We start from the raw sequence: 16,536 nt of genomic DNA, 5'->3' as shown, positions 1-16,536 counted from the left end.
CACATCTCATGTCTCCATACCTCATCCATACCTTTCCCTGCCACATCTTCCTTCTGTGTCATTCATTTTATCATCTCCACTTATTCCTACCCCTTCTCATCCCCTTCATATCTCATGGACATACGTTTCACTATCTATTAATTCGTTTTGTCAATCATCTTCACTTTTTCCTGTCATTCATTCCTTCAGTATTCCTTCCCTTCCTCCTATGTGGATAAACTTTCCTGCTGTGTCTGTTTTTTTTCTTTCCTCCTCTCCTGTTCTCATCCCTTTCACACTTCATTCATACATTACCCTGTCACATCCTGCTATCCATGCTCATTCATTTTATCTTCGTCATCTCCACCTCTTCCCATTCCTACCCCCTCTTACTCATACACACATTTTCCTTCATTTCATCTTAATCATCTCCACCTTTACTTGTCTTTCATCTAGCGAATATATGTGCGGTATAATTTGCACCTAGCGTATTCTTTGATGTGTTGTACGTGTCTTAATCATCTCTACCTCTTCCCGTCTTTCATCCTGCCTGTGTGTGTGTATGTTAGAATCCCAGTCTCGGTAATTTCTCCTCGATGTGTGTGTGTATGTGTGTGAGATTGTATGTGGCTCTCCTGCTTGCCCCCTCCCCCCATCCTTTTCTTCAGCATAGGGTGTGTTCATCAAATTACATGCATCAACTTAATTAGTACTCATAATGTAAGGAAACAATCTACTCTGAAAAATTGAGTTGAGGTATGAAAAATTAAGGTTCGAAAAAAGGACTTTATCAACTTGAATTCAACTAATTCTTATATCTTAGTTACTGTTTTTCTTTAGTTTTTGGATGTACTGTTTGAACTCCGCATAGAAATTCAACATTAGGGTTATATATCTCTGCAATCTCCCTTTTTTCTTGTTCTTTTTGGATGTTCTAATTAAACCGAGCGCTACGATTTCGTCAATATCCCTTACTCATCGTTGCCAGATTGTTGTACTTAGCCTCTTATATTTTCATTTTTCAGTTTTCACCTTAATTATTTGTGAGTACTAATTGAGCAGATGCATACAGTTTGGTCCACCTCCCTCACTATCACCAACACTAGGTAGTCATTTTGTACCTCGGCTTGAGCAGCTTGTGTCAAACTCACCCCTGTGGACTGTGATCTACAACTCTAGTTCAACATATTGTACATACTTGCCTCTATTTTTGTAGCACTCTAGCCTTTAAGATTCAGCTCTGGCAACTAAGTATCTACTGTGTCGTGGGGTGTCTTCGCCACTTTGTACTCGCCATTCCAAACAGCATTCGTATCTGGAAAAAAAAAAATGGTTTAAAGTTTTTGCAAAGATAATTTTATGATTTCAAAATAATGAATATATCAATATCTAACTTAAGACTATTTCAATGATTTTTGGCTCAATTTTCTAGAAGCTTAACATGAATACTAAATGGACTGACTGTATGAATTGGCAAAAATACCCTACTCAAATTTCTATGGAAGGAATGTTATGTACTTGTTTGAGAGAAAGACATTATGATTGACTTCTACCGGCTGACTCTACGATGCAACGACTGACTGTGACGGTCGTGAAACTGTGGTCTTTCCGCATTTGCAGTGTTCGTTTTAATGTCTCGTGCAGCAAAACCTCATTCCATGCACCAAGATAGTAATATTCCTTTTAACTACATTATCATAATGCTTGTCATGTGACCAAAGTCTTCCCTGCTTGCCACTGGTACTCAGACTCCCTGCTGATGACTGTCTTGTTATGGCTGTCAGGACACCAAAGATTATAAAAACTACCTTCAGGTGAAGGAAAATTTATAAGGTACTTGGAGGTAATTTTTCAAGTGGTCAGATTGGTTTTAGTGTATTAATATGAAAATCTTCTGACTGGGTAAAAGCCTGTTTTCTTTTCATAAGGAATACTTTTACATTAATTAAACAAATGAGTTGAACTGTAATCTTTTAGTATGGAAACCCCTTGCAACTGGATAAGAGTGTGTTGCCCAAAATTCCATTTTCCCATGCATCCACATGACAACTGTGTGTCACATAACACACAAGAAGTTGATCCAGACCCAGAAATGGGGAAACAAATGTTTCCGACATCAAGGATCAAACCTATGACCTGTCAGACCAAAAGCCACTCCTGTAACCAGTTGGCCAAAGAGGCAGCCCACTAATAGAGAGGATTTGGAAAAGCTTTCAGCATCGTTTTTATTTTTATTTTATTTTTATTTATTTTTTTTCCATACTGAATGAACCCTTAAATATTGGAAGACAAATGACTAACTGGTATGATTTAGTATGAATGCATCATGTATTTTATAAACTACTGATATAAGATGAAACTTGATTCGGATGGAAATAGTCACATTCCACAACTGAAGGTTATGAAGTTTATGAAACTGATCATTAGGACAGACTTAGATTTCCTGCTGTAAATTTTTCTAAACCAAAATTAAAATTCTCCCACTGTTATTTTTCGTAACTAAAATGGACGCCTTGTTTATTGACTCGGTTGTCGTTAGTAGAAGGCATCGAGTGGCATGATCTGAGCACCAGGGAGGACTTACATGTCATGCCATTGCTACGTGAGGAGTGCCAGTGCCAATGAATGGGGCTTTGCTAGCGATTAACACCCACAACAGTTTATCAATCCAACCCAACACTGTCCTTGCCCTTGGGATGTCCAGTCGCTACACCAAGATTTTATAGTGTGTGTGTGTGTGTGTGTGTGTGTGTGTGTGTGTGTGTGTGTGTGTGTGTGTGTGTGTGAAGTGTTGCTCAATCTGTCATAATGTGATAAATCGACCAAAAATAATGAAATTCAGATTTTTCTTTTTACTTTGCTTTTTACAAGTTTTGATAATACTTGCTTCTTTTATATAATACTTCATTTGTTACATATTAATATATATAATATAATACATACATGCCTATTATCCCCATTGTTAATGCTGTTTGTCTTAAATAATTGAAGCGTGTGACCAAAAGTGAGGCTGGTGTGTGATGATCTTGGTGTGTGTGCGTGCGTGCACGTCTGTGTGTATTTGATGTTCGTTATTAATTGTCAATTAAATGCAGCTAAGCATGTATCTTGACTTTCCTTAAATTAACCCCAAAGTGTACTGTGTGGTAATTTGTGGGAATACCAGAAATTTTGGTACTCGGGAACATAATTACTCACTGTACCGTTAGTCTAATGTTACTCTAACCAGTTCACACTAACAGGGACTGGATTGCTGTCCTACAGTTCCTGTAAAACTTGGAAATTCCTTACTTATATTGGTCAATAAGACAGCCCAATTTTTGGCTATCAGTCTCACCGTGGGGGACGAATGAATATCGATTACATTGATCAGATTATGTACTCGCACTAATAAATCTCATGTATATAAAGTTTAACAACCTTGACAAGCAAAAATCTTTAGGAGCTTGCGCCTCACCCTCGCATGAAGGAGGAAAGCGCGGGTCACTCGCAGCTCGCGGAAAGCACACGTCAGGTAGGGCATGGGTAGAGGTGACATGACGGGGTCAATCTCTTAGGTTGTATTATCTATCAGGAGGTTCACCTCGAGACCTCTGCGGTATTTCAAATGCCACGCCTTCGGGCATGTGCAAAAGTACTGTGGGAAACGGGCTTAGTGTGGAGTGTGCAGCGGGAAATATCACGCCACGCCTGGTTCAAGGGCTGCCCCAAGCGGAGCCTGGTCGACGCGCCTCACAGCGTTCCACCGCTCCTCCTGCCTCGCAATAGCACCCACCCAGACGAGGACCCAGTCACCCCAGGCCACGCAGACCCAAGCTGCCACAAAGGACGCAGAAACCGACCTGGTGGACGCATAGTAATTTGGCCCTCTCAACAGGGTATGGAAGACTGCCTACTATTTGCCATCTTGGCAGGACACCAGCTCCTCCACACCATGAAGATGCTCAAGCTGAATCGAATGTACAAGACGACACCCGACGGCATTTTGTTCAAAGACCTTGACGCAGGCAGTCACGGGGAGCAGTTTCCGAAGCTTCCCGCTGCGCAGCAAGGTCTGACCAGCACGAAGTGTCCGGTCATCTATAGCCCGCGAGTGTCTGTTAGCAACCACACCCTCCCCCTGAGATGGTTCTCTCCTTACCCCGCACCCTCGTCAAGGGCCACGAAGGACCTATGTTCCCGCAGGATTAAAAGAGGCTCCCCCCAACGGAGGAGCCGAATCTTGGACTGACCGAGTTATCAATTACTCTCGTCCCGTTGCCCATTGAAGTATCAAGATGTGCAGTTCCCCTTGCTCGTGAAAATTAGCAAACTATCGCCTTTAAATTAGTGATGCAACAGAAACAATGGGGTGCGTACGGCAAGGCTTCAGGAACCAGCCGTACAGGGGAGGGACCCAGTCATGGAGCTATAACGGGTGGAATCGACATCAGTACCTGACTAATGAAGACGCCGAAATGTCATTAACTCATTCTCTCGCCACCAAGATGGCGGATACCTGTTGTATGTCAGGTCTCTGCGCACTTGGGTTTCCGGGGGCTGGAATGACCGTAGTAGACCTATTTTTTGTTCAACTATGAGATCATCATTGCTAATCAAAGCTATTGCTGAAACCAATTTACATAATAGGTATTTCTGTTTCGGAAAACAGTTAACAGAGAAACACTGCTTTACCGTTTACCGTTGATGAGGTTTCAGGCCCCGCTCCACTGCCGCAGCGCTCCGCAGGGGCTGTCAACAATTATGATGTTAGCCGCAATAATGATCCTCGATATGCATTTATTTAGCTGTTAAAAGTAGGAATACTATGAATGTTTGTGATGGTTGGTGGCAGGTAAACATTTAAGCAAAGAAACATCAGTGAATTAGTGGTGTGATGAGCTTGCGAAATCTCGAAATTGGTTTGTCTCCAGTTAGTATGTAGAAAATATACATTAGTATTTACGAAATAGATCTACCGCATCAATAAGTGTACGATAATCAAGAACAATAGTCATAATGGAGAAGACATGGCCTGAGGGCAGTAACCATGTCGGCGGGCGTAAGCTGTCACCCGGGTATCCGACATGTTGACGGCGAGTGAATGACAGTAAATGACAGTTAGGCGGTTTCACCTCTGTCCCAGGTCGACTCCACCAATTCTGCCTCAACTGACCCACACCCCTCTCAAGCCCTGCCGATCCTTAGGTCATGCATCAAACAATATCTTGAACGTCATTTTCTATTCGTTTCCTGAGACGAGCATCTACTGTTCGAGGCACTGAGTCAGGGAGCAATGCAGATATTTGAAGTCGTAACGTCATGAAGAGAACTGGGAACCGCCTTGGCCACCTCTTATTGTAATGATGACAACCGGAACTCAACCCAATAACAAACTAACAACCATCCACCCCCACATACCCACAACTACCCACCCCCACAACTACCCACCCCCACTTCCACATTAACCCAACCACACATACCCATCCCCACAATACCCACCCTCACCCCCTTACCCACCCCACTTCCACAATAACCCAACCACACACACTCATACCCACAACCCACCCTCTCAACTACCCACCCCCACTTCCACAATAACCCAACCACACATACCCATACCCACAATAATCTGCCCACACCCACCCGTAAATCCACACAATCTACTTACCTGTAAATAACTCCAGCGCCAAATAATGGACCTCAAGAAGACGCAGACACATCCTCCCTCCACACATTCCTCTTCCCTACTGGCTCTTGGGCGTGGCTCCAAGCAGGTGTTCCTCTCCCTGCCCTGCCCCTACCTTCAGGCCGGGGGGGGGGAGGGTCAGGCAGAAGGGCAGGAGGAGGGGGGAGAAGGCTAAACAAGAGAACTACCGCTAACTACCATTACCTCTTCCTCCCTTTTCATTAAGTCTTTAAGGCGTATTTGATTTTTGCTTGCTATTTAAATGAGAGGAAAATGTAGTGTGTTAAATGTCATATCTTACGTTAAATTCATGAGGTAAAGCTCTTTTTAGTGTGTTCTTGACGTCTTTGATCTTAAATAACAAACCCTTAAGACTACTGTGAATTTAACTACCACTACCACTACTACTATATATATATATATATATATATATATATATATATATATATATATATATATATATATATATATATATATATATATATATATATATATATATATATATATATATATATATACATTGCGGCCTATTGCGCCGGTAGGCTTCTTCCCGGTGGATCCTGATGGTTGGTCCAAGGCTTCTTTCCGGTGAGTCCTGATGGTCGGCCCAGCCCGTCCTGGCGCAGGCGAGTGTTTATAGTGGCGCCATCTTGCACTACTACTACTACTACTATTACTAATAATAATAATAATAATAATAATAATAATAATAATAATAATAATAATAATAATAATAATAATAATAATAATAATAATAATAATAATAATAATAATAATAATAATAATAATAATAATAATAATAATACCACTACTATTACCAGGGCCGCATGTAAGGTTAGTGAAAGGATTATAAGGATGAAACAACCCTACCCTTCCTCCCCCTACACACAGACAATGAAATACCACTCAGTCTGTGTTGGTATTTAGATATATACGAGATATTCTGTGTTTCTTAATTACTTCACATGTTTACTGAAGTCTCACGCTCTTGTCTCCTGATGAAATAATCCCAAAAATATAATCAATCAGTAAGTCAGTCAATTAATCAGTCAGTCAGTCAATCAATTAGTCAGTCAATCAGTCAGTTAGTCCATCAGTCAGTCAGTCAATCAGTCAGTCAGTCAATCAGTCAGTTAGTCCATCAGTCAGTCAGTCAATCAGTCAGTCAGTCAATCAGTCAGTCAGTCAGTCAATCAGTCAGTCAGTCAATCAGTCAGTCAGTCAGTCAGTCAGTCAATCAGTCAGTCAGTCAATCAGTAAGTCAGTCAATCAGTAAGTCAGTCAGTCAATCAGTCAGTCAGTCAATCAGTCAGTCAGTCAATCAGTAAGTCAGTCAATCAGTCAGTCAGTCAGTCAATCAATCAGTCAGTCAATCAGTCAGTCAATCAATCAGTCAGTCAGTCAATCAGTCAGTTAGTCCATCACTCAGTCAGTCAATCAGTCAGTTAGTCCATCACTCAGTCAGTCAATCAGTCAGTCAGTCAATCAGTCAGTCAGTCAATCAGTCAGTCAGTCAAACAGTCAGTCAGTCAGTCAATCAGTCAGTCAGTCAATCAGTCAGTCAGTCAATCAGTCAGTCAGTCAATCAGTCAGTCAGTCAATCAATACTGCCCTGGTGGAAATAATTACAAGTACACGTGAAAGAAATAAAGGTCTATCTATGCCTGCACGAGGTAATACACGGGGAATGTAATATCAAGGTGAACTTAAATAAAAGCTCAGTGGGTTTATTCAGAAGGTTTATATATATCAGGTTTGAAAAGGTTAATTAATGAGTTGAACATACAGTATATACACTATGCTTCACACACACACACACACACACACACACACACACACACACACACACACACACACACACACACACACACACACACACACACACACACACACACACACACACACACACACACACACACACACACACACACACGTTACATACTTTCATTTTAACACTTTACCTACATGCAAACTATACAATTTTAATTAGATACCACTTTTCCCTCCTACTCCTCCTCCTCCTCCTCTTCCTCTTGTTCCTCCTCTTCTTCTTCCTCCTCCTTCTCTTATTCCTTATTTTTTTTCTTCTGATCTTTTTCTTCTCTTTTTCATGTCCTTTACACACACTATTTATTCACTCATGTCTAATTCTCTCATCTTCGAACCGTCATATGAACCTGGATTCGAACCCTTCAAATCCGAACCACTTAGAATCGAACCACTTACAGACATTCAAATCCTTCTTCAACTTACAAAGACAAGATTTCACTCGTATTTACTTTATTTTGCCTTTCACTTACCTGACTAATCTCTCTCTTAATTACTTACAAGGTGATTAGAAGTTACCTGGACACACCTTTGATTAATTACCTGTAGCTCGTATGACTCTCTCTCTCTCTCTCTCTCTCTCTCTCTCTCTCTCTCTCTCTCTCTCTCTCTCTCTCTCTCTCTCTCTCTCTCTCTCTCTCTCAGCCGTACGAATTATACTCTATATGTACATGAATAAAAGAGATAAATAACATAAATATTAATAAGAGTATGAAATATTTCCTTATAATCACTAGTATAATATCAAGTCCCTTCCCTTCGTCCTCTATTACCTCCTCTCACCCCTCCTCCCCCTTCCCTCTTCCCTCTTATCTACATATTATAATAGAGTTCTTAGTTGTATATAATATAGTTCCCCCTCTCTAAGTATAATATAGTTCTCTTTATTTGCGCATAATATCATAATTCTCCTCGTTTGGGTATAATTAAAGTTCTCTCCTATTCTGAGTAAAAAATAAAGTTTCCTCCTGTCTCCCTCTGTTACTTTCTTTTATTCCATCTTGCTTTTTATCTATTTTCTTTCCTTTCTCCTTCCTTTCTTCCTCCTTTTCCTACTTCCCTTTGCGTATGAAGCTCTATATTATCTATATTTGCCTATATCATAAAATTCCCATCCTATTTTCCTCCTCTAATTCCTTCCTTCCTTCCTTCTGCTTTCTTCTCTATGTATAATAAAGTCCCATCCCGCCTTCCTTCAGTTCTTCTCCTTCCCTCCTTCCCTCCCTCCTCCCCCTCTTCCCTCCTCCTCTACGCCTCTAGTCAAATAAGTTACGCTAGGGTATAATACATTTTTGGTAACAGTGCTTCACCTGTCCAGAGAAGTGAGTCCAAGCACGCGAGTATTCAGAGAGCTCAGGTGGGTTGTCATTAGTGTTCAGGTAAAGGTTAGTTAGTGTCAAGTGTGTGTGTGTGTGTGTGTGTGTGTGTGTGTGTGTGTGTGTGTGTGTGTGTGTGTGTGTGTATGTGTTATGGAAGTGAAAAGTAAACATCCACATTCTACACCCACATTATTATCCACCTCATCCACCTTATTCCACCTCCATCGAGTCCATAAAATACCTATAATAATATTGATATGATAAACTACATAGCAAAACACACACACACACACACACACACACACACACACACACACACACACACCTAGACGGAGATAATAATTGACAGTTCAGTTCCGTTTTCTTTCGTAATAACTAAGCTATTTTATCCTCTTACGTTACTAGCTTCCCGTTTTTTGTTGGTTTGGTTCGTGGTAGACTTTGGTATACTAGCGATGAGCCTGTTTCCTTTATATCATTTTTATTTGGTTTATTTTTTATCATATTTTTCTGCTTCTTTAATATTCGTCTCTTTGTCTCTCATTTTACTTTAATATCCTCATTTTCTTTCTTCTTTCTTGTCTTTTCTTTCTTTCTGTCTATCTCTATATTTTGTTTATTTTGTTATTTTCTTTGTTTATTTTCATTTTTCTTTCTCAATTTCCGTTTCTTTGTTTATTTTTTTCCTTTTCTCTATTACTTTATAACTCTTATTCTTATTCATCTCTTTAGTATAAGACTCTTTATCTTATACACTCACTTTCTCCTTTTCAATTGATTATTTTCTTTACTACATTATCTGTTTTTTTCTATTCTTCCCGAACACTTAAGCGAGGCAACACAAAACACAAAACAACACACTAACACAACACAGTACAGCAACACAACAAAAATCCACAACAAGAACACAAAACCATCACTACACACACACACACACACGCACACACACACACACACACACACACACACATTCAAGAACGCCACGCTGCACACCTTGGTTTAGAGAAGCTATCACCGTACACAAATGAAGCGGCAAGGTGCAAGGGACGAGCATGCAATATAAGGAACCTTCTCACACGCACATGTTCACCTGTTCACCTGCTCGCGTTACCTCCTCGTGTGCACAGTTGTCAGGGGGCTAAGCGAAGGTGTGATAACTGTGCTCTATTACCTGCGAACACCTGGTATATTCTCTTAAGTTCTAACGCATACTTTATTATTATTTTCCCTCGTATTTTTCTTGGTCGGTTTTTTTCTTCTTTTCTGTTTGCTGAAAATTATGTCTATTGTATATCCCGAAACTCCATAAATCCTTAAAACACACACATTATCACGGCAATTTTCCCTCGTCATGTTTCCTCCTCCTTTTTAATGTTAAGTTGTGAGTCTGCATTCTTTTAAAACTCCATAACTTCTAGAACAAACACACACACATTTTAACGTCTATTTTCTTCGTAATTTTTCTCCTTCCCCGTTTTTCTTTCCCGTTTACGCAAAATTATGTTTTTCTTAATATTCCATACGTTCTAAAGAGCACAAATTTATGACGTCTGTTTTCTTCCTTTGTGATTTTTCTTCTCAGTCGTCTCCAAGTTCTCTGAGATGTAAATCAACTAAAAACTAGAAATAACAGTCTACCTATTCAAGCGAGGCGATGAAGTAAAGACATTAGCGGGAATTAATTTTTTTAACTAAATCATCTGCCATTGGAATAACCTCCCTGCAGAAGTAGTAAATGCGAATACCATCAACTTCAAAAACTGAATCGACCGACATTTCGTTGCGTCAAGAGTAAACTGAATACTGGAGTGCTTTCAGCTGCTCTCAGGGTACGAAATGGCTGTCGAGCAGACTAAATCACCACAGCGGGCAACCTCGTAATGAGACAATAAGCTTTCTGTTGCCTGATTTTCCATATTTCCATCTCTCTTCCTCCTCCTCCTTCTCCTCCTCCTCCTCCTCCTCCTGCAGGTTAGCACTGACTTTCTTCCTTCACAGGTGACTCCAGGTAAGGCTCAGAAGAGGGTCGTAGTGGAGGCTGAGTCTTCTCTCTCGGGTTGACCTCCTCCTCCTCTTCCTCTTCGTCTTCCTCCTCCTCGTCAAAGATCGCCATCTCTCCAGAGTCGTGTGTGTTTTGTTGCTGTTGTTGTTTTTGTTGTGTTTGTTGTTGTCTCTGCTGTTGCATGAGAAGTTGTTGTTGCAGTTGTAGTTGCTGAAAAAATAAAGATATGTATTTTTATTGTGACACACACACACACACACACACACACACACACACACATACACACACTGCTTTCTATACTTAACAAATTCTTTATTAGTTGTATCTACGCTCTTCTTTCAGCATTTAATCGGGTCACTCACTCTATCGCTCTCCAAGTATATCCTGTAGTGGGAGGGGAAACTTTGCCTGAATGTTGATTTTTTTGCTGTTCAGTGGCTATGGAATCTCTCTCTCTCTCTCTCTCTCTCTCTCTCTCTCTCTCTCTCTCTCTCTCTCTCTCTCTCTCTCTCTCTCTCTCTCTCTCTCTCTCTCTCTCTCTCTCTCTCTCTCTCTCTCTCTCTCTCTCTCTCTCTCTCTCTCTCTCTCTCTCTCTCTCTCTCTCTCTCTCTCTCTCTCTCTCTCTCTCTCTCTGGCCTTAGCGTTAGCCAGGGCCTGTGGCGGTAGTGTGAGGCCAGCAGCTCTAGCGAGGCGAGGTAGGCAGCGGTGGAGGACTCGGGGCTCGGCGTCTCCTCCTCCTCGTCTTCCTCCTCGGGGGTGTGCTCGGCGACCCTCCTCACGACTCTAGGGGGCGGCGGGCGGGGCTTGGGCGAAGGGCGGGGCAGGGAGAGGCTGTGGGTGCGGAGTGCGGGCGGGGCGGGGCAGATGGGCCGTTCGCCCGTCCCACAGCAACGTGCGTCGCCTTCGGTATGACGTCCACCACCCGAGGCCCGGTGGGGGCGGCGAAGGCGGGCGGCGGCGCGGCGGCGGGGGCGTCGGTGCCGCGCGTGTGCACCAGCACGGGGTTGATGGCCTCGGTGAGCAGCATCACGTTCTCGGTGAGCGCCGCCAGCCCGAACACGTCCTCGTACAGGGGCAGCTGGGCGGCGCGGCGCGGCACGGGCACCAGCAAGCCGCCGCGGCTGCCCAGGAGTGTCCCGGCGTCGGACCGTGGCCGCAGGCGGTAAGGTATGGGCGGGCGTGGTGGCTGCACAGCGTCGAGGCCCTGCCACAGGGGCGCGCGCCGCGGTGACGTCTCGCTGATGTTCTTGTTCACCTCAATGACCGTCACGTTGGTGTCCTTCGCGCGCCGCCGCCGCCTCCGTTCCTCTTCGTCACTTACACCCACCGAGGATGAGGCCGGCGAGGGTGGGCCGGAGTGTGAGGGCGAGGCCGCCTTGCTGCTCACCTCAGGGCTGGAGTATCCTGACGATGAGGATGACGATTCAAGGACGGCGGACTTCTTCCAGGAACGTTCCGTCAATGAGGAACGGGAGGAAGAAGAGGAGGAAGAGGAGGACGTCGGGGCGGGGGTGGGGGCTATGGTGGTGGTGTCAGCCGCGTCCCTGAGCCTCGGGGAGGTGCCCAGGCCGGTCTGGGCGCAGGAGGCGCGGCGCCGCAGCGGCCTCGAGGCTTCAGTCTGGCAGCCCGCCGTCCTGAAGGAGGGCACCCGCAGCACGATCTTGTGACGCTGCAGCTCGCCGCGCGGCAGCTGCTCCAGCAGGGCGCGGGAGTCCTGCAGGGCCTCGCGATGCTCCTGCTCGTAGCGGCTGGGCTTGACTGGACTCTTTTTCAAGATGCCCTTCGGCGCCCTCAGCTCCTGCCCCGCGGCTCTCAGGCTCTCCATCAAGTTTTCTTCGGAGCGCGTGGCCCGGAGCGTCGGGGCCGCGCCGCCACGGTCCAGGATCCCCGTCAGCACCTCCTCCAGGCGGCGCAGCGTGGCCGCCTCCTCGCCCTCACTGCGACGTACCCTCGGGGCGGGGCTGTCGCTGGCCCTGTCAGGGGGGCGAAGGCTCCTCTCAGCGACAGAAGGCCGTGGCGGCTTAACGACTTCGGGTCGGGGAATTCTGGTGACGCCGGCGGGAGTTTTGTTGGCCCCTGATGGAGGGGGCGGCGGCGGCGGCGGCGGCGGCGGTGGTGGTTGACGGGGTGTGTTTGTGGGTACTTCTTCTTCGGCTTCCTGGGGTGGCGGGGCGTGAGGCCGAGAGGTGCGCGGCTGTGGGGCGGGGCGCTTACGACTGATGCTGTCAGTGTTGCTGTCCTCGACGCTGGGCAGGCGTAAGCGGCGGTCCCTCGGCATCGCAGCCCCCGCCTCCCGGCCCACCGAGGCTGCCACACTCTCATCTTCGCTGAACTCGTCCGTCTCGTCTGGTGGTTTGGTGGGGCCCGGCGGGGCTTGTTCACTCTGCAGGGGTGCAGCAGGAGGTGGGGGCGGCTTGGACTTGGTGGGGGGTGGCGGGGCGGGACCTTTGGGCTTGGTGAGGCGCGGCGGGGCAGGGCGACTGATGGGGCTAAATGAAGAGAGGACGGCCTTGCCCTCTGGCTGTGGCCCCGGCGTGCTGGTGGCGGCGGGCGGGGCGGCGTCCTCCTCCAGCTCATCGTCGCCGTCACCCTCGTCCGCCGTAGAGGGCGCGGTGCAGAAGGAGGTCCTGCAAGTGGCCAGCGTGTACTCGGAGCGACTCACCTCGCGCGTCATGCCCACCTCCAGCACGGCCGGCACGTCCAGGTCGTCGAGGGAGCCCGCGTGGAACCTGCGGCTGAGAGCGGCCCCTGCCTCGGCGGCGGCGGCGGCGGCCTCCCCCAACAGGGTCTTGTCGCTCACCGAGTTGGACCTGTAGATGCGGCGCATGCTGGGCTTGGCGTAGCGCGGGCACGTGCGTGTGCCGGGGAGCTCCGGGCATCGGACAGGGGCGGGAGGCTGGGCGATGCGTCCTTCAGAGGCGTGCAGCAGCAAGTCCCTTCTGACGGCGAAGGTCTGCGCCCTTTGCGGCCGCTGATGCACGCGGGCGAACCTTGTCGTGGCGAAGGAAGCGTGGCGGGCGGCGGGGGCCCTTCGAGGACCGTCGGGGCAGTCCCACAGTAGGTCTATCCCCGGGGGGCCGGGGGGCGCGGCGGCTTTCTCCTCCTCGGGGCGGTACACCCACGCCGAGGAGCGCGCGGGGTCCGGCAGCGCCACCACGTCCTCCAGCGACGGCGTGGAGTCGTGCGGGTCCTGCGGCGACACGCACACGTCAGCGGGTGCACACACACACACACACACACACCACACACACATGTTTCGCCAGAGACCAATCCAAGACAAACAAAGAAGCAAACAGACAAACCGACAAGGATCATATATACAGACAGGCGGACAGAAATGTGGACGAAGAAGGAAACTAACGGGCAGATAGACTGACAGATTGGCAGAGACGGGAGCAAATAGACAGACAGATTAGCTAGCAGACAAATAGATAAGCAAACAGACATAAAATTATATATACACGAGGGTGGAGAGATGAGACGCAATAGGCGAGACAAACGGACAGACAAAAGCGAAGACAGGAAACAGAAAAGTCAGGGAGAACGCGAGGATAACGATAAACAACAACGTGCTAAGAAAATAACCACGCGACAGACAGACAGACAGACAGACAGATAGACAGAAAGACAGACACAAAAACACAGGCAGAGGAGCAAGTAGAGACAGACAAAACAGAAAAAGTCAGGTGAGCAGAAAATCAGACTGCTGATGAAAAGAACACACACACACACACACACACACACACACACACACACACACACAAGAAAACTAAACATTACTTGTAACGAAAAACAAAAACTAATCGGAAATGAGAAACAAAAACACACAAAAAAATCAACAGTAATAATGACAAAAAAAGAAAAACAGGAAGAATAAGAACAAGAACAGAAACGAGAAAAAAAAGAACAAAAAGAAAAAAAGAAGAATATAAAGGAACAAAAAGAAGAGAAATGTGTACTACGAATATATTGCAAGTTATGAAGTGCCGAATAGAGGAGAGAGATGGAAAATAAGGGAGACGAAGGATGAGGCAATGAAGAAGGGAGAGGGGGAGAGAAGGAGGGGGAGATAAGGAGGGAGAGGGGGAGAGAAGAAGGGAAGCTGAAGGGCGGGATAAGAGCATTAACAAAGGCGGGAAGTGAGACATCCTTTCACAGCAACATCGCGAGTGTCAAGCTATTTCAAGGGCGCCATTGTCTGTCCTTATCCGCCTAAGAGATAGATAGATAGATAGATAGATAGATAGATAGAGAGAGAGAGAGAGAGAGAGAGAGAGAGAGAGAGAGAGAGAGAGAGAGAGAGAGAGAGAATCATACGAGCGACAGGTAATTAATCAAAGGTGTGTCCAGGTGAGAGAGAGAGGGGTGGGGGAGGCAGACAATCAGACAGATAGACAGATACTAAATGACAGACAAGCAAATAAAGACAGACAGACAGGCAGCATATATAAACAGATAGAGAAGCAAACAACAAGACAGGCAGACAGACAGACAGACAGACAGATACTAAATGACAGACAAGCAAATAAAGACAGACAGACAGGCAACATATATAAACAGATAGAGAAGCAAACAACAAGACAGGCAGACAGACAGACAAACAGACAGCTAAACAATCAAACATACATACATACATACATACATACATATATACATAAACGGAAAACTACCAACAGAAACAGACACATACCAACAAACAAACAGACAGACAGACAGACACACATGCACGCGAACAAACACAGACAAACAGACAAAGATTTCACGCCATAATTATACAAATCATACACGGAAATACAACACAAAAAACACCAATAACATAAAACAAAACAAATAAAACATTAAACAACAACAACAACAACAACAACAACAACAACAAAAACTCCAAGACAAGCAACTCACCTTTCCTTAATTAGATCCTCAGCACAGGTGGATACACAGGTGACTCGGAGGGGTTAATTAAGAGACAGGTGCACGGAGGAAGTCAGCCAGTCAGTCAGGTATCAAGTCATGCAATCAGGCGGGCAGGTAAGGACAGGCAGGTAATCGTGTAGGTGTGTTAGGATATACATGTTTCACCTGAGCCCTTTAGATTCACGAGTCCACAAGCTTCAACAAGGCCACAAGAAGAGATAGTGCCATTTACAAGTTCAATATAATGTCCTCTAGTTTGTAAAGGTGGGATTTAAAGGTTTATCTGACAAGGTTTAAAACTGCATCACGAAACAATTTAGTAAGGCCCGTATTCCCAGACAGTTTCGGCTCTCACAACAGATTTCCAATGGTCACAAAGGGGATTAGCTAGGATCTCATGTTTTTTATTTTTTTATTTTTTTATTTCATGTGCCTTGACAAACTACTACTAGGCTTATAAAACTACCCATGGCAATACCTATAACAGCCTCTACAAAAGCCTTATCAAAGAGAGGGAAGGCAATTGACACACGCTTTCGGGTCACAATAACTATTTAAGAGCAGCGAGTAGCGGGCTTTTTTTATTATTGTTTCCTTGTTTTGTGCCCTTGAGCTGTCTCCTTTGTCGTAAAAAAAAAAGTTCACAAAGGAGATTAGTCTGGTTCTCATGAGTGGTTATCACATTCACGGTACAGAAGTCTTGTCAAACTATCACAAGACTCATAAAATTACACATGGAAATACCCACAACAACCTCTAGGAAAGCCTTATCAGATGTTGGTGTGTAAGTCCCGAAACGTCTGAGAATACGAGCTTCAAGATAATGCTCA

The 16,536-nt window shown here is 45.4% G+C and overlaps 2 protein-coding genes and 1 long non-coding RNA gene across 12 annotated transcripts in view; 1 reads left to right on the top strand and 2 right to left on the bottom strand.

The window, feature by feature from the left end:
* Positions 1 to 3,083, top strand: part of LOC127005072 (putative neutral sphingomyelinase) — a 110,104-nt gene extending 107,021 nt beyond the window's left edge. For 2 of the 3 annotated variants that reach the window (XR_007758258.1, XR_007758259.1), the window contains exon 10: positions 751 to 3,083. The gene's annotated coding sequence lies outside the window, so the exon portion shown is untranslated. Of the gene's footprint in view, positions 1 to 735 lie in introns of all 3 variants that reach the window. The other variant, XR_007758260.1, reaches the window with a different exon arrangement.
* The window catches only part of LOC127005071 (nascent polypeptide-associated complex subunit alpha, muscle-specific form-like), a 172,115-nt gene that overhangs the window by 82,909 nt on the left and 72,670 nt on the right, over positions 1 to 16,536 (bottom strand). The gene's annotated exons all lie outside the window — the stretch shown is intronic.
* Positions 84 to 6,037, bottom strand: LOC127005074 (uncharacterized). Its single transcript, XR_007758261.1, has 2 exons — positions 5,630 to 6,037; positions 84 to 1,294 (listed from the first exon to the last, which is right to left on the bottom strand). It is a non-coding gene; the product is annotated as an uncharacterized LOC127005074 (long non-coding RNA).

The sequence above is a fragment of the Eriocheir sinensis genome, chromosome 29 (genome assembly GCF_024679095.1).
Source record: "Eriocheir sinensis breed Jianghai 21 chromosome 29, ASM2467909v1, whole genome shotgun sequence".
Lineage (NCBI taxonomy): Eukaryota > Metazoa > Arthropoda > Malacostraca > Decapoda > Varunidae > Eriocheir > Eriocheir sinensis.
Note: the sequence above shows the minus strand (reverse complement) of the source record. Positions and strands in the feature narration are given on the sequence as shown.